Here is a 19,446-nt window from a genome sequence, read left to right as displayed (position 1 = left end):
TTTTCCCTTGTATATTTCTTTTGTAAACAAATGTAATAGTTAGAATAAAAAGAAATGTAATACAATGGAGCAAACAAGACGAAGAACGGAACCGGCGACAATGACCTAGGCGGCGGCCGAAACCCTAGCGGGCTCGGCCGCACGCAGATCTAGGTGGCGGTGGTGGCTGGCGGCTGAGCAAACGGCGGCGGCGGCAGGAGGCCATGTGGCGGCAGCGGCTGCTTTACGAAGCAGCCGCAGCAGCGCTGCGTCGGCGGCTCCAGGCTGGCAGCGGCGGCGGCAACAGCTGGGCAGGGGACACGGCAGCGGCTGGCGGCTGGGCTGGCGCAGCCTTGGCGGCGGTCGAGACCCCTAGGGTTCGACCGCACGCAGATCGATGCAGCGGCGGCTGGTGGCTGACGGCGCGGCGGCAGCTCCCGGTGCTCGGCGGCGGCAAGGCAGCCCGATGAAGACGACGGCGGCGCAGATCCCTAGAAGGCGGCGGCGGCTAGTTGTTTTTATTTTAGGGCAATTAGGGTTTTGGATGGCCCGTTTAATAGGCAAGGCCCAATGTGTGGTCTTGACCTAATTTTTATACCCTAGATATTTGTTTTATTCAAATGGGGTATATATATTTTATTTAATCCTTTTTATCCGGAGTACCATGGTTCATGGAAAGGATAAATTGTGATTTATTTTAATTATTTGGTTTTAGACACTTAGTGGTTTAAAATCAAATGATTTATTTGGTTATGTGTGATGTGACAAAGTGTGCAAATTTATTTGCCTATGTGATTTACATCTTATGTGAGTTAAATAATTATTTGCTTGCATGATAATCAAATGAAAACCATTTTAACTAAAAATGACTAAGCGATAATTACGAACAGTCATGTTGTATATGGTCTCCACAAATGGTATTCAAATGTGAAGTAAATTATATAACATTTCGACCTTTCTTTAGAGGAGTTATGTTATTAGTAATATTTACAAGCTTTCATAATATTTGAATAACTAAAATGGTTCTTTTAAATGAAAGGCATGTTTCTGAAGGAATATTGAGTCCAGTGGGAGCGATATTATCACGAAATGAGCATTATTTAAAAGATGTTAACCATGGTCTTAGAATCTTGTTGAGTGGCGTGTGACCTTTCTTTAGAGGAGTATTCAAAGCAAGATAAGATCCTTGAGGACTATAATTATGGTACTAGCTTAGGCAATATTAGGCAGCCATGCCATTCTTATGGTCTCTGGACTATCTGTCGGTATTGTGACCAAGAATTTTTTTTAAAAATCTAAATAATCCATGACATCCTTTTGGTGCTTGTTTATTTAGCGTTTTAATAGCATATGTGATTTTCGAATGTTTTATGGTGAAGAGTTGATTTTCTTGCTTGCTGTATCCTATCAATTTCTAATTACACACTTCCTAGATCCAGTAAATCAACTAGATCACAAGGTCTAGAGACTCACAAGACTGGAAGTCTGGTCGTTGGTACGCAAGCAAACCTTCAAAACCCTCAACCACAGATACTAAACTAGCACAGGGAAGTAGGGATCGATCCCACAGAGATGGACTCGTAAAATACATGCGTAGAGAATTGGAAACTATTTTTGGGTTGGCTGCTGCCACGCATATTTTGGGTTGAGGAATTTAACTAAGTGAATTTGGAAATAAAGTATGCTATGCTAACTGCTAGATCTAGGCAAAAAATGAATTATGTATAAGAACTAAATCAAATCAACTACTAGATCTGGGACTTCTACGAACATCTCTAGACCAAGGAGATTAAAACAAGTGGGGACCAAACTCTGAAAAAGGTAAGTACGGACAGAATCGAATCTGCAGCCTAACTAACTAAAGCATCAACTGAAAATGACTTCATCTTCTTCAACGAACACAAATAAATGCAGAGATCAAGAAAAACAAACTCAGATGTAGATCGGAGGCATAATCTTAACAGAAAACTAAACAACGACGGAAATTAAACTGCTAGACGAAGCAAACCAAGCAGAACAAAATCCCCATAATCTCATGCACAAATTTCACCTCCCCTGTTCAGATCCACACTTCGGATGCTAAATCCACTCCGGATCCAAGCATCAGAACAAAAATCCAACCGAACACAACTTCAATACCACGATTCTCGAATCTCCTAAAATATTCAGCAACAAATTCAAGAGAACATCTCAAATAAACAAACCAAAATAGCAAGCATCATAATAATCAACACGAAATCTAACTTCATCAAAGCAAATCAAATGTAAATAGAACGGATAAACTGATTCAGCAACAAAACAACAAGCTCGACTTCCAAACGTGAAGTTCGAGACTGAACTGAGTACCAAACAGAAATTTTAAAAGAACAATTGTTTCTTCGCCCTCAAGGGACGGTGATGCACTGATACGAGACTCCTGAAAACGAAAACCACCCCAAATTTCCCATATCCCTAGTGTGTGTGCTAAGAGCGTGACTGTGTGTGGAGTGTAACCGATCTGCCATTCTTGTTGCGCACTCCTTTATTTATAAGCTTCGAGGTGGGGCCCAGCGAGGTATTGATTGACTTGATTGCCCTCAGCTTTTGGCTTCCTTCCTCTAGCTTTTCCTCGTGATTCCGTTCCTGCTCCTCGCTAGATATCCTCCTCCAGCATCTCCTGGATCTAGCGCTACACACACACCTGGCTTAACAAAACTTGTTAGATCCAGCAGAAATGTGATGTTTTTCACTACATAACCAATGCATGAAATTAGCCTTATCAAACTGCTCACACTTAAACCATACTTGTCCTCAAGTATAAAGACAAGAAGAAAAGAAGAATAAGGCGAATTTCAAGCATGGTTATCCCCTTGACCGACTCTACAGACTCTAGACAAAACTCCTACACCTAGACACAACTGAGGCAAAGCTAGACACTAAAACAAAGAGTACATAATCACATAGGATGAAAACATATAAACACATATGCATGAACTGGTTTCAACTTTTAGGCAACCGTCCCCACAAGATTAAGATCAATCCAACAGGCTGCACTCCTCCAAATAGGCCTTTTTCTCCCCTCTACCTAGCCAACCTGTCAGCTCGTCAAGATAGCCTGTTACTTCCCCAATTGTTAGATTCACTCGATCGCTCATTCCTTACCAGGGATGTTAGGACCGATTCTCTCTTAAGTTATTGCCAAACCACTGAAGCCTCGGGTTATGAGAATTTCTCCTTCTATCCTCCGTCACTATCCCCCTTTTTTTTTCTTTTTTTTTTTTTTTTTTTTCTTTCTTTCTGGACTTCGTCCAGCTTATACCTCCTTGATTTCCTGGACTTCGTCCAGCTTATACCTCCTTGATTTTTTTCTCTCTTTTTATTTCCTCCTCTGGACTTCGTCCAGCTTATACCTCCAGATTTTATGATTATATATTTTCTCCTTTCCCTTTTTTTTATTATTTTTTTCTTTTCTCTTTTCCTTCAGCATTCAGTGGCAGACTTTTGACATGTGTTAGCTCTAAGTGTTATCACAGGCTTATAACTCACCTCTAGAGTAGGGCTTCACAACTAGGCAAGTAAAGGCATTTACTATCGTTCTTGCTTCATTCAGATTGGTTCGGCTTACTAAAGAATCAGGCTTCTAAGTTGGAATACCTCCTATTTTCAATTACTCTCCCTAAGGGAATCTGCCGTATTATATCCACTAGTTCATGCGATACAATCCTAGACCTACAACTCCTCAAAGCATAATAACACTGCATTGATTCCTCTCCCCCTCCCACTTCACTCAAGCTTGTCCTCAAGCCATCGTCGTGAAGGGGGGAAAACAGAGAATTCAATGCAGAATTAAACAACAATTTCACTTCTCACACTTAGACCGAGCAACGGGCTAAGTGGGAGAAGAATAAACCAACAGAAAACATAGAACTTCTCACACTTAGACCAAGCATTGGGCTAAGTGGGAGAAGATAGCATAAAACACAGCAACGCATGGAAATAAAACACAGAAAAAGAAACACAAAAACTAAAATTTACTTGGTCTGGGGAAATTGCTCATTTCTGGGGCTGGCTCCCGCGAGAGCCAGACGGTGGTGGAACACTGGGGCGGTTTGTTTTCACTTTCTTCTTCGCTGGTTGCTCCAGCTCTTCCTTTCCTTCTGCAGCTTGATCGAGTCCTGGTTTCCTCATTAGCATTTTCGTCCTCGGTGGATTTGGAACTTTCTCGGGAATAGTCGGGGTGGTCAACTGCTGGAATGGCTTGATCGAGGGACTGCTGTGGATGATCTTCTGTGCCTCGCCACTTGACCCAGGAGTCGACTTCGACTGGGTCAAGGGAAGCGTCTGATGCAGCCATTTCAACATCCGCGTAGATATCTCCACAGCTTCCGCCACTCTTTCACTTTGTTTGGCACATTTCGTGGCCAAATCTGCTACGTTGCTGCTCAGACCTTTCACTTCCTCCCGACTCCCATTGAGTTCCTTTCGTACCCCACCTAGTTCCTTCATCATCTCCTTCCTCATCAGCTGCATTTCCTTCCTAACGTCTTGCACTTCTTTCCTCATCTCCTGCACCTCCTTCCTAAGCTCTTCCACCTCTTCACTTGGCATGGCCTCCTCAGCTTCCTCTAATTGATTCCCTTGACCGCGACCTAAAAAAATATGAAGACCCCAGACTCCTGGGTCAAGGTTAAAGTACGAGACATAAACCCCCTTTGAGTTTGGGTCTTCGAAAATATTTTTGGAAATTTTTGAATTTTTATTTTGTTTGGATTTTCTTTGTCTTCTAAAGCAATTAAACTATGTACAATTACCTTTGAATATTCTCGAATCCCCTGGATCAGTGTGTAAAAACATAACATTTCCCTTGACCCAGGAGTTCATCGAGAATATTCCTTTGTCTGGCTAAGTGATAACTGAGAGCGCACGTAGTGGTATTTCCTCCACTACGCATAGCTCAGAATTATCCCTATAGACTTTCAATCTATGGCCATTAACAAGAAAAGGGACCGAGTTAGGAGCACTTCCCTGGATTTCCACTGCTCCGTGTGCGCGGAGGCCAACGATGGTATATGGACCTACCCACTTTGACTTCAACTTCCCTGGCATTAGCTTGAGTCTGGACTGAAATAGAAGTACTTTCTGCCCCACCTGAAGTTCCTTGACCCGGAGGTTCTTGTCGTGCCAGAGCTTCGTTCTTTCCTTGTACCACATTGCTGAATCGAATGCCTCTAGCCGTAGTTCCTCCAGCTCCTGTAATTGCAGCTTCCTTTCTTCTTCACATGCCACAGACTTCATATTCATTTCCTTAATGGCCCAGTATGCCTTGTGCTCCACTTCCACGGGTAAGTGACACATTTTCCCAAACACCAACCTATAAGGTGACATCCCGATTGGTGTCTTGTAAGCAGTTCTATACGCCCACAAAGCATCGTCAAGGCGTTTACTCCAATCCTTCCTTGTGGTGTTAACTGATTTTTCCAAAATACTCTTTATCTCCCTATTAGAGACTTCAGCTTGCCCATTCGATTGGGGGTGATATGGTGTAGACAATCTATGATGCACGCCGTATTTCCTCATGAGCGCTTCTATAGTGCGGTTGCAGAAGTGTGTTCCTTGATCTGAGATAATCGCTCTAGGAACTCCATATCTGCTGAAAATGTTTGACTTCAGAAACTTGGCCACCTCTTTAGACTCACAAGTGGGCGTAGCCTTCGCCTCTATCCATTTGGAAACGTAGTCTACAGCGACCAATATGTAAGCATTTCCGTACGACGACGGAAATGGGCCCATAAAATCCATCCCCCAAACATCGAAAATTTCGCAGATCACTATGGGCACTTGGGGCATCTCATCTCGTCTCGAGATTCCCCCTGTCTGTTGACACCTTTCGCAGCATTGACAGTATTCAAAGGCATCCTTGTTCAATGTAGGCCAGTAGAATCCACTGTCTAGAACTTTCCTTGCGGTTCTCCTTGGTCCGAAATGCCCTCCACACGCCAAGGAGTGACAATGATGGAGTACATCTCTTTGTTCCCATTCAGGAATGCAGCGTCGAATTATCTGATCTGCGCACATCTTCCAAAGATAAGGATCATCCCAGAAGTAATATTTGGCTTCGCTTTTAAGCTTCATCTTCTGGGCCCGGGAGGCTTCCTCTGAACTTGGCTCCTCTCCCGTGACCAAGTAATTTGCCAGGTCTGCGTACCATGGTTCTGCGTTACGTACGCGCTTTCCTCGATCAGATTCTCCTGGACCGGTTAAAACTAAGACAGATTCCCAGCTTATCGGTCTAGGTGGTTCGTCCATATAGTACAAATGCTCTTCGGGAAAAACATCGGGAATAGCCTCGTCCGTATCTCCTTGATGAATTCTACTCAAGTGGTCAGCCACTCGATTCTCTGTTCCTCTTTTGTCTCTTACTTCCCAATCAAACTCCTGTAGAAGTAGGACCCATCGAATTAGCCTTGGCTTTGATTCTTTCTTAGCTAGCAAGTACTTTATTGCTGCATGATCAGTGAAAACAATAACCTTTGACCCAAGAAGATAAGGGCGGAATTTTTCGAACGAGTAGACGACAGCCAACATTTCCTTCTCCGTAGTATCGTAATTCTTCTGAGCTTGATTTAGTGTCTTGGACGCATAGAAAATTACGTAGTTTTTCCCATCTATCTTCTGCCCTAGGACGGCTCCCACAGCGAAATCGCTCGCGTCGCACATTATCTCAAAAGGGTGATTCCAGTCCGGTGCCCTGATAATTGGTGCGGACACTAGTCTCTCCTTGAGCAATTGAAATGCCCTCTTGCATCCCTCATCAAACTCGAACTCCACATCGTTGTGCAGCAAATGAGTGAGTGGTTGCGCAATTTTTGCAAAGTCCTTGATAAACCTTCGATAAAACCCTGCGTGACCGAGGAATCCTCTAACTTCCTTTTGATTTGTAGGGTAAGGTAGCTTTGCAATCACTTCCACCTTTGCCTTGTCCACTTGTATTCCTCTTTCAGAGACCACATGACCTAAAACAATCCCCTCAGTTACCATGAAGTGACATTTTTCAAAATTCAGAACTAGATGTTTCTCTTGACATCTTTGCAGCACTAGGTCAAGGCTGGCTAAACAAGTGTCAAATGAGCCTCCATATACAGTGAAATCATCCATGAATATCTCGATGCACACCTCTAGTAGATCCGAAAAAATACTCATCATACAACGTTGGAATGTCCCTGGTGCATTACATAGACCAAATGGCATCCTTCGGTAGGCATAAGTTCCAAAAGGGCATGTAAATGTGGTCTTTTCCTGGTCCTCTGGGTTCACGAAAATCTGGAAATAACCGCTATATCCGTCGAGGAAACAGAAATACTGTTTGCCAGCCAGCCTCTCTAGCATCTGGTCAATGAATGGTAAAGGAAAATGATCCTTTTTGGTGGCTTCATTTAGTTTCCTATAGTCGATGCACATCCTCCATCCAGTGACCAGTCGAGTAGGCACCAACTCGTTCTTGTCATTCTTCACCACTTGTATTCCAGATTTCTTCGGTACCATGTGAACCGGACTGACCCACTCGCTATCTGGAATAGAGTATATGATTCCAAGGGACAGTAGTTTCAGAACTTCCTTGAGCACTTCCTCCCTCATGTTTGGATTCAGTTTCCTTTGTGGATCACGCCGAGCCTTTGCCCCTTCCTCTAGTCTGATGTGGTGCATGCAAAGATCAGGGCTAATTCCAACTAGGTCAGAAAGTGTCCACCCTATGGCCTTCTTGTTCCTCCTTATTACTTCCAGCAGCGCACTCTCTTGGTCTTCAGTCAAGCGGCTGTTAATTATCACTGGACAAGTTTCTCCTTCCTCCAGGTATGCATACTTTAAATTTTCAGGCAAAGTTTTCAACTCCTTCTGCGGTGTGATGGCTTCCTGAGGTAAAGGGTTCTCCGCCTTACTTCTTGGCGCCATTTCCTCTAGATTCGCTCCCTCGTCTGGGCTCTTCTCCTGAACAGATCTGGCTGATTGGAATGATAGTGGCTGGTGGCAGAATGCCATGATCGCTTCATTGATCTGATCATCTGTCAAGTCCTGTGTGAAAAAAGTTTCACACCATCCTGTCACCTCCTTTTCTACAGTCTGGCTCAGCTCCGAATTGTCAAACTGTTCCTGCATTAGTTCAGTCTCAAGATATTCTTGGACTAGGGGGTTAATTACATCTACAACATGCAAGTTTTCAACATCAAGCGGTTTTTTCATAGCTTCTTCAATGTTGAAGGTGTATTTCTCCCCATGATAGTCCAGGCATATGGTTCCATCAAACACATCAATAACAGTCTTCGCGGTGCGAAGGAAGGGTCTCCCCAGTAACACCCCACTAGACTCAGTAGATTCATTTCCCCTCATTTTTATCACATGAAAATCAGCTGGGTATAGGAAATCATGCACTCTAACTATAACATTTTCCAATACTCCCTCAGGAGAGATGCATGTTCTATCGGCCAACTGAATCACTACTTTAGTATCAACCAAACTGACTCCCACCAATTTTTTATATATTGACAGCGGTAGGACATTTATCGATGCACCTAGATCACACATGGCATGCTCAATTTTAATGTCACCTAAAGAAATAGGGAGAGTGAACATACCTGGGTCTGTACACTTTGACGGCATCCTTCTCTTTTGTATCACGGCGGATACATTTTCTCCTATGACAATCTTCCCATCAGGTTTGGTTTTTCCAGCTATGAATTCCTTAATGAACTTGCTGAAGGTCGGTAATTTCAGAGCCTGCAAGAAGGGTAGGTTTATCTCCAGCTTGCTAAATATTTCCACAAGGTCCTCAGTATCATCTTTCTTTTTCTTGGCTTCTCCTCGATATGGGAATGGTTTGGGTCGCTTTACTGCATTCGTGGAACTCCCTGCTGGGGCTGCACCTGTCTCCCTGCTTCCCTCTTTAAGTTCCAACTCAGGTTCTGGATCAAGGAAAAATGGGTCACTTAGTCGAGGCATAGATCCCCTTAAATCTCCCTCCTGGAGGTCATCCTGTATAGGAATTTCTCTGAGTCCAGGATCATCTCCTCGAGACTTCTGATTCCCCTTTTCTCCGTTCATCTGTGAGGGTGTCTCCTCGTTTATCACTTGCTTCGGTCCTTCATAGCCTTTCCCCGATCTCAAGGTAATTTGACTAATATTTGCTCGGTCTGGTGGTTTGACAGTGGCAGGCAATTTCCCTTCATTTCCCCGCATTTCGTTCAGCGACGTGGCCAACTGGGACATCTGCTTTGCCAGCATGTCCATGGCAGACTTCTGCTCCTGCTGGGCATCTTGAATTTTGTGCACCACGTCATTGTTAGCCTGCATGTTATTCTGCATGTGTTGTTGGGAATTTACCAGATCATGCACCATGTCATCAAGATTCCGCTGTGGTCGGAAACCTTGAATTGAACTGGGATTAAATCCTTGATTTTGATTGGTTCCAACCACCTGGTTCTGGCGAAAATTTCCCTGACCTCCTTGATTATTGTTGTACTGGGTTGCTGGACCTGGGTGACTCTGTTGGAAATTTTGATTGTTTCCTGAATTGTTCCTCTGATGCGGTGGCACATAAGAATTCCCTTGGTTGCTCTGGTTCCTGTTGTTCCAGTTATGCTGATCCCCTTGGTTACGGAAATTCCAGTTGTTCAGCCCCTCTTGCTGCTTCCCTGCCCAGTTAGAATTATGCTGTGGTCCTTCCTGATTCCGGCTGGGCCATGTCTGCTGGTTCTCCGCTGGACCTGGGTGTTGTGACTGTGGTTGTTGGTTCCCTTCAGCCCATCTGAAACAAGGATTGTCCCTCCATGGTGCCTCCTTAATCTTCCACTGGTTCCAGTTGGTATTTTGATTACTTTGATTCCAATTCCCCATTGCATTCACTTGAGCTTGGAAATCTCCATCGAGTGAGGGATTATTGTAAAATTGAAGCTGATGTTCCTCTTGACCTGGGTTTTTTTCCTTATCAGTCGACCCAGGGGTATTTTTCTTTTCAATGGCATTTAGCAGTGCCTTCTCCAGTCGATCTATTCTGTCTCTAACCTCTTCTCCTTCTCGTTCCTTAACTGTGTTCGCGGAGCTTCTCCTCATGATAGCACGCGGGCAGTCATACGCCTTCTTCGCGTCGATTAATCTTCCCAGAATCTCGCGTGCCTCGCTTGCCTTATTCTTGGTGAAATTCCCCCCGCTCGAGGAATTCATTAAGTCCTTGGACTCAGGATTTGCCCCTTCGTAGAATAGATAAAATGTTTCAGCCTCCGTCATCCTGTGATTTGGGCAAGCGTCAAGCAGGCCTTTAAACCGAGACCAATATTGGCTTAAAGATTCATCGTAGTCCTGCTTACACTCTTGAATTTCTTTTTTCAAAGCGTTTGTCTTATTGGACGGAAAGAAATAGTCCAGGAACTCCAATTTGAAATCCCTCCATGTGGTGATCGAGTCAGGTGGAAGCCTCAGCAACCAAGTGTTTGCCTCTCCTTTCAATGCAAATGGAATCGCTCGCAGGCGATAGTCCTCCTCGGTAGTTTCGTTAGGCCTTTTCTGGATGCTACATAGCTTACTAAACTCGTTCAAAAACTCATAAGGACACTCATTCCTCCGTCCAGAGAATGTAGGTAAAACGCCCAGCACATTCGTCTTGATCTCAATAGACCGCTGACGTTGATTTGACACTATGGCATGAGCTGGCTCTCCGTCGAGATGTGCAGTTAGCGAACCAATCTCTGGGTCTAGGTCCACTAAGTTTGCCATTACAGACTCCTCTTCCTCCCTTTCCGAATGCTCAGTTTCTGACGACGACCGTGAATCCTCTTTCCCCGATGAATTCCACTCTTCTTCACTCCCTGATTCAAACGGAAATGGATCTACAGTTGACAACCCCGATCTGGTAGTTATGGCGGATGTTGATTCCTTAACTTGCCACTTCAACTGCACGTTCCTTGACCAAGATGGGTTGCTCCAGATTCCTGACCTTGAGCCCTTGCTCATAAACTGCCAAAAGCGAAATTCAAAAGATTAAAACTATTTACACCAAATCTCTAAACACATAAACAAACTACGCCATCCATCCCCGGCAACGGCGCCATTTGAAGAGTTGATTTTCTTGCTTGCTGTATCCTATCAATTTCTAATTACACACTTCCTAGATCCAGTAAATCAACTAGATCACAAGGTCTAGAGACTCACAAGACTGGAAGTCTGGTCGTTGGTACGCAAGCAAACCTTCAAAACCCTCAACCACAGATACTAAACTAGCACAGGGAAGTAGGGATCGATCCCACAGAGATGGACTCGTAAAATACATGCGTAGAGAATTGGAAACTATTTTTGGGTTGGCTGCTGCCACGCATATTTTGGGTTGAGGAATTTAACTAAGTGAATTTGGAAATAAAGTATGCTATGCTAACTGCTAGATCTAGGCAAAAAATGAATTATGTATAAGAACTAAATCAAATCAACTACTAGATCTGGGACTTCTACGAACATCTCTAGACCAAGGAGATTAAAACAAGTGGGGACCAAACTCTGAAAAAGGTAAGTACGGACAGAATCGAATCTGCAGCCTAACTAACTAAAGCATCAACTGAAAATGACTTCATCTTCTTCAACGAACACAAATAAATGCAGAGATCAAGAAAAACAAACTCAGATGTAGATCGGAGGCATAATCTTAACAGAAAACTAAACAACGACGGAAATTAAACTGCTAGACGAAGCAAACCAAGCAGAACAAAATCCCCATAATCTCATGCACAAATTTCACCTCCCCTGTTCAGATCCACACTTCGGATGCTAAATCCACTCCGGATCCAAGCATCAGAACAAAAATCCAACCGAACACAACTTCAATACCACGATTCTCGAATCTCCTAAAATATTCAGCAACAAATTCAAGAGAACATCTCAAATAAACAAACCAAAATAGCAAGCATCATAATAATCAACACGAAATCTAACTTCATCAAAGCAAATCAAATGTAAATAGAACGGATAAACTGATTCAGCAACAAAACAACAAGCTCGACTTCCAAACGTGAAGTTCGAGACTGAACTGAGTACCAAACAGAAATTTTAAAAGAACAATTGTTTCTTCGCCCTCAAGGGACGGTGATGCACTGATACGAGACTCCTGAAAACGAAAACCACCCCAAATTTCCCATATCCCTAGTGTGTGTGCTAAGAGCGTGACTGTGTGTGGAGTGTAACCGATCTGCCATTCTTGTTGCGCACTCCTTTATTTATAAGCTTCGAGGTGGGGCCCAGCGAGGTATTGATTGACTTGATTGCCCTCAGCTTTTGGCTTCCTTCCTCTAGCTTTTCCTCGTGATTCCGTTCCTGCTCCTCGCTAGATATCCTCCTCCAGCATCTCCTGGATCTAGCGCTACACACACACCTGGCTTAACAAAACTTGTTAGATCCAGCAGAAATGTGATGTTTTTCACTACATAACCAATGCATGAAATTAGCCTTATCATATGGTTTTTACATTCCTTTATCATGTATGGTTGTGTGATGGATACCTTTTATTTTTCTCAGTCAATATCAATTATGTCGCTCAATCCATTATCTGTAATCTTGAAAGAAAACAAACTCGAGGGGCCTAACTATGTAGACTGGAAACGTAATTTGGACATTGTCCTTATCGCTGATGATTATAAGTTTGTGCTTGAGACCGATTGCCCTGCAAAACCTGCTGATAATGCTTCCGCGGAAGATAAGGCCGTGTACAATAAGTGGATTAAGGCCAATGAGATGGCGAAGTGCTATATTTTGGCTTCTATGTCAAATGTGCTTCAACATCAGCATCATTCCTACAAATCCGCTTATGAGATCATGGAGAACCTTAGATCTCTTTTTGGGACTCAGAGTCGATCTGCTAGATCTCTAGCGATTAGGAGTCTCATGAATAAGACGATGAAGGAGGGCACGCCAGTCAGGGATCATGTCCTTGAAATGATGCGCCATCTCAATCAAATTGAGGTCTTGGGAGGATCGATTGATCCAGATTCTCAGGTAGACATAATACTCCAAAGTCTTCCGGCAAGTTTTCAACAGTTTAAAGTCAACTATGAGATGATTAAGCAAGACCTTAACTTGGCTGAGCTTCTAACTGAGCTTCAAAACGCTGAAGGCATTTATGCCCAAGCTAAGCAAGCTATGTTGGTTGACCGCGCCTCCAGTTCCAAAGTCACTAGACCTAGGAAGGATGGCAAGGCGGAGCAGGCTGCCAAGGGATTGAAGGCAAGGAAGGGCAAGAAGAAGGTTAAAGCAAGAAAAACTGGAAAGTGTTTCAAGTGTGGTGAAAAGGGACATTGGAAGCCTGATTGCCCCAAGAAGGGTAAAGGTCATGGTCAAGGTAAACACCAAGCTCATGTTCTTGAAACTTACTTAGCAATTGTTTCTACCCATCAATGGGTAGTAGATACGGGAGCAACTGATCATGTATGTTTCGATCCCGCTTTGTTGCAGGATTCAAGGAAACTAAGTGAAGGGGAGATAATTGTCCATCTGGGGGATGCTACTAGAGTGGGAGCTATTGCAGTGGGAGCTGTTTATATTCGCTTTTCTAGTAGTAGAGTTTTGGTATTAAACAATGTTTTATTGATACCTTCGTTTAGAAGGAACTTGATTTCTGTTTCTAAACTGGTTTTTGACGGATATTCTATTTCTTTCAATGATGCTTGCATTATAAGGAGATATGATTATTTTATCTGTCAAGGTATCATGGATAATAACTTGTATACTATACGCTCTACGCATCAAATTGTTGAGTCGAATAACATATCTGTTTCTCGCAAGAGAAAGACTTCACCACATGATATGAATGATATGTACTTATGGCATATAAGGCTTGGGCATGCCAATCCGAGAAGGATCCAAAAGTTGGCGAGCCTTGGCTCAATTGAGGGACTAAGCTTAGACCCTTTTCCAACTTGCGAATCCTGCTTGGAAGGCAAGATGACCAAAAGATCCTTTAAGATCAAAGGAAATAGAGCCAAGAAAGTACTAGATCTCATTCACTCGGATGTGTGTGGTCCATTCCAAATTCAAACTAGGGGAGGCTATGTATATTTCATCACCTTTATTGATGATTATTCAAGACTAGCCCAAGTCTATTTGATGCAACGCAAATCAGAATCTTTTGAAAAATTCAAACTATTCAAGGCATTTGCAGAAACGCATCATAGTAAGACTATAAAAGCCTTACGATCTGATCGAGGAGGCGAGTACCTTAGTGATGAATTTTTTGGCTACTTAGCGGAAGCTGGGATTGAATCCCAACTGACTGCACCTGGCACTCCTCAACAAAATGGAGTTGCGGAAAGGAGAAATCGAACATTTCTTGAAATGGTTTGATCAATGATGTGTTATGCTCAGTTGCCAAAATTCCTTTGGGGGTTTGCACTAGAAACAGCGTGTTATACCCACAATAACTTACCTACAAAGTCAGCACCCAAAACACCTCATGAGTTGTGGACTGGGCGTAAGCCCAACCTAGAACATCTCAAGATATGGGGTTGTTCGGCGCATGTGCTACTTAAAGATCCAAGTAAATTGGACTCTCGCACAGAGGTATGTTTGTTTGTGGGATATGCCAAAGGAACAAAAGGCTATGAATTCTATAGTCCTCAAGACAACAAAGTATTTGTAAGCACAAATGCAAAGTTCTTGGAAGAGGAGTATATTAAGAATAAAAAACCCAGAAGTGTAATCACTCTTGAAGAAATGAGAGATGATGACGTTCCAATTACACAAGAGAAAACTCCACAAGAAAATATTGCACCACGTAATGCAACTTCTTCTACTCCTATGATTGTAGAGCCTCGTCGTAGTGGGAGGATTTCAAAAGAACCGGAAAGGTGGATTGGTCTGGGAGAGTCTTCAGACTCAGCTTCCGGACATCTGGAACCTGACCCCTGGAACTACAAAGAAGCAATAAATGATTTGGATAGTCTCAACTAGATTGAGGCAATGGATTCCGAATTACAATCAATGGAGGATAAGGACGTTTACGACCTTGAAAATCTACCCGAAGGCTGCATTGCCATTGGGAGTAAGTGGATATTCAAGCGTAAACGAGGTCCGGATGGGAAAGTTAAATTGTTCAAAGCTAGATTAGTGGCAAAGGGTTATACCGAAAGAGAAGGCATCGATTATGATGAGACCTTCTCACCCGTCGCTATGCTTAAATCAATTCGGATTCTCCTATCCATCGCAGCCTACATGGACTGGGAAGTTTGGCAAATGGATGTCAAGACCGCCTTCTTGCATGGTAGTCTTGAGGAAACCATTTACATGAAACAACCCGAGGGCTATGAAATTAAGGGCAAGGAGCACATGGTGTGGAAGCTTAAAAGATCCATTTATGGAATCAAGCAAGCATCCAGAGCATGGAACATGTGCTTCGATAAAACTGTTAAATCATTTGGTTTTGATCAGTGCCCAGAAGAGAGTTGCGTATATAAGAAAGTTGAAGGTGCAAATGTGGTGTTCTTGGTACTTTACGTGGATGACATCTTACTAATTGGAAACAATAATAAGATGTTTTCGTCCGTAAGAAACTGGTTGTCTACCCAGTTTGAGATGAAGGACTTGGGAGATGCGGGACACATTCTAGGAATCAAAGTGATCAGAGATCGCAAGAAAAGAATGTTGTGCTTGTCTCAAGAATCCTACATCGATACTGTACTACAACGTTTTAGCATGGAAAATTCCAAGAAGGGTTTTGTTCTTTTCAGACATGGAATTCATCTATCAAAGGAGATGTGTCCTACGACACATACAGAGATAGAGGACATGAAGAAGGTTCCCTATGCCTCGGCAGTTGGAAGTCTCATGTATGCTATGTTGTGTACACGACCTGATATATGCTTTGCCGTAGGCATGGTGGCAAGGTATCAGTCGAACCCTGGCCAAGGACATTGGACTGCAGTAAAGAATATACTCAAGTACCTGAAGAGGACTAAAGAGTATGTTCTTGTTTACAAGGCATCTGATCTATGTCCGATGGGGTACACGGATTCAGATTTTCAATCCGATCGTGATTCGAGGAAGTCTACTTCTGGTTATGTGTTCACCTTGGGAGGTGGAGCCGTTATATGGAAGAGTGCAAAGCAGAAATGCATTGCGGACTCGACCATGGAAGCCGAGTATGTAGCTGCTTCTGAAGCTGCAAAAGAGGCTGTATGGCTCAAGAACTTTCTAAAGGAGTTGGGTGTGATTCAGAGTTTGCCCAAGAGCATCACGGTATATTGTGATAACTCTGGAGTTGTTGCAAACTCAAAGGAACCACGATCCCATAAGGCAAGCAAACACATTGAGAGGAAGTATCATATCATTCGGGAGATTGTACAGAGAGGTGACATACAAGTAGTCAAGATTGCAACAGAAAACAACCTTGCTGATCCTTTCACGAAAGCCCTCTCGGGTGGGACGTTCGATCGTCATATGGAAGGGATAGGTGTTAGATGCATTAAAGACTCAGACCTGCTTTCTCTATAAGTGGGAGAAATTGAAGAAAATTGACAGTAGTATACTCGAAAGCATGTTTTGAGTATAAGTGGGAAATTGTTGGAACATATATACTAAAAAGCATTTTTTGAGTTTTTGAATTTGATAAATTGCTTGTATATTGTAAACACTCTTCATTTAATGAGAATAATAAATGTTTTCTTCACACTGTGTATTTTACTTTAATGGGTATTGACCGTATTTAATTATATATTAAATTATATAATTAAAGCGCCGGAAAGTAAAATCAGTCTAAGTCTTCTACATTGAAGGTAGGGTAGTGGAACAGGTCATCACTGTAGGTGGCCCAACCGGTACCTTGTAGAAGTAAAACTTTTTCACAACCTAGATAGGCTTTGGCTACCTATCGCGAAAGGTTGTAGTGTCCATCTGAAAGTCGTCTTTACCTTGAGAATAACTAGTGACACTGGTGTGGTATAGCATTGAATGGATCTAAAGTATAGACACGTCTTTGTTGCTATCTACTGTAAGACGATGTCTTGGAGATTTAATATTTCCTAATCTTTGTAATAATATAGGACACACGTTATTTAATCATACGCTGCTTTGACTTATCAATAGGTGCGGGTTTTTCGTAACCCAATATTTCTGATATCTTGGGTAGTAGTAATTAATAACTAGAATGGTGCCAGTTTTATTATTACATTGAATCGTGTGCCTGCGTGGTTTGACTATATCCCCAAGAGGTGTTCGAGAGAAGTTCTATTATTCGGAAACCCGGCCGGTTTGGATTTAATCCAAGAATAAATAGAAAAGGAAAAGTATATTTTTAATATACATCTCGTACTAGACAAACTCTTGGAAATAAAGATATTAATTAATTTAAAGTCTATAGCAGACTACAAATTAATTAATGGATATAGAAATTCTTAGACACGGGAAATAATATATTAAAGAGGTTAACCCGGATTGCTTGTAATCACGGATTGGATGGGCGGTCAATATTTTTTCTATAGTGGCACAAGAAATATTCCGTTGGCCTTATATTAAATTATGGGTTATAATTTATTTAGTAAAGAAGGTCCAATAGGGGAGGCCCAATCCAAGCCCCATAGATCCCTAACCTAGCCCATCATAAACTCTATAAATAAGAATGTAAGGAGATGAGACAAATGTTATCACAAAACCCTAGCCTCCACACTTGGCTTTCTTGTCTTCTCCTTCAAGATTCTTATAATTTCTAAGAGATTCCTCCCACAAGGAATTTAGATCTATAGAGTTAAGGGTCATAGGTTAGAAGATCTTTGGTCTTGCATTCACAATCAAGCTTCAAGATCTACTCGTGGAGAAGTAGCAAGCCACTTCGATTCTTTGGAGAATCATTGTTGTAAGTATTCAATAACATAATTTAATTTAAATTATGTGATTAATTGCGCAATTATATGTTTCTACATGTTCAAGCATAAAATTGAATCGACCCACATAATCACCTAAATAGATTCTTTTGTAGATTTATTTAATTTGCAATTTCCGCTGCGATTTTCCCCAACAGTAGACCCGCGCCGTTCCATCCGTAGCATACCCCGATTTGAGTAGCTGCATCGAGTACCCGAAACTCGTCAAGGGGTTCGAATTGACAATGAAGCGCCACTCAGATGGATAAGAAATATGTTCAATTTAAATTAACCCGCATATTTACGTTTAAGTATGAGTTTAAAAGAACATACTCCCTCTGTCTCACAATATTAGTTCTAGTTTTTTATTTTTGTCCGTCCCAAATTACTCGTCCCATTTTCACATTTTTTATTGTGTACCTAGCATTCCATTATTTTATTTCCACTCACATATTATTATATACTAATACTCCCTCATTCACACAGAAATAAGTCATTTGTTATGGACACGGGTTTTAATGCATAATTGGTAAAGTATGAGAGAAAAAGAAAAATTAGTTGAAATTGTGAAGTGGATGGCGGGATCCATAAATGATAAAGTAAAAGAGAAAGAGAAAAAAGTTACGATAAATGGATATCGACTATTTGTATGGGAAGTACGAAAAAAGAAATATGGTCGATTTCTATGAGACGGAGAGAGTATAAAAGTAGGACCCACATTTTACACCCCTTTTCAACCCATTTTCTATTACATTTCTTAAAACTCGTGTCTTATTAAAATGAGACTCATATTAAGCACGGAAGGTGTAAAATCTTTGAATCCAACATCTTTCTTAAAATTTTAAAAGTTTGAGTTAAATTGCAAGTTAAAAGTTGTGTACCAATTAAAAAATCAACCAAAATATTTAATTTTAAGGGATGTATCGCTCTACATATAGTCATGATGGAATGTAATTAAGTTAGATGATCAAGCAAGATTGATCAATGGTAGAATAATCTATATTAAAAAAGTTTATCTCAACTATATGACTGAGAATGAACATTAATTGTACATTAATTAAAGATAAATTTAAATAATATTGAAAAGAGAAATAAAACTAACCAGTGAAATCCAGAGATGTGAACAAAAATATAAGTGTGAATATTGCAGATAGGAAGAAGTAATTTTTTGTGATAGCCATAGCAGAGGAAGGAAAGAGCAATTGAGCAAGTGTTGGTGAATCTTGTTATCACTTACCTCCCTTTATATAGACTTTCTATCACTCAAGAGTAGTATATGCTGGACGTATTTGTAATTATATATGCCCATTCAATTATTAAACAGTAGTATATTTTTTCTTGCCTAATTAATGTATTCGAAAACCAGCTAAAATAACTGAGTCATGTAAATAGTTAGGCAAGCTTCATACATAAAAAAATCTACCCCCGTCCCAACAAAGTTGAGTCACAATTTTTGAGCACGGAGATTAAGAAATTATGTTGAAAAGTAAGAGAGAGGAATAAAGTAGAAAGGATAAAGAGAGAGTAAAGTGGGTGATGGAATAAAGTAAGAATGATTGAATATTTTATATTTTGTCAAAAAAGAAAATATAACTCAATTTAGTTAGAA

The 19,446-nt window shown here is 41.7% G+C and overlaps 1 long non-coding RNA gene and 1 pseudogene across 1 annotated transcript; one reads left to right on the top strand and one right to left on the bottom strand.

Annotated features, from left to right (window-relative positions):
* Nucleotides 1-11,908: 11,908 nt before the first annotated feature.
* LOC148923657 (uncharacterized) lies at nt 11,909-19,040 on the bottom strand. Its single transcript, XR_016132598.1, has 2 exons — nt 17,934-19,040; nt 11,909-12,364 (listed from the first exon to the last, which is right to left on the bottom strand). It is a non-coding gene; the product is annotated as an uncharacterized LOC148923657 (long non-coding RNA).
* On the top strand, nt 15,808-16,473 carry LOC148923658 (secreted RxLR effector protein 161 pseudogene; annotated as a pseudogene).
* Nucleotides 19,041-19,446: the final 406 nt, after the last annotated feature.

This window comes from Salvia hispanica, chromosome 6 (assembly GCF_029641045.1).
Source record: "Salvia hispanica isolate PSC_SH4W2 chromosome 6, Shi_PSC_v1, whole genome shotgun sequence".
Classification (NCBI taxonomy): Eukaryota; Viridiplantae; Streptophyta; class Magnoliopsida; order Lamiales; family Lamiaceae; genus Salvia; species Salvia hispanica.
Note: the sequence above shows the minus strand (reverse complement) of the source record. Positions and strands in the feature narration are given on the sequence as shown.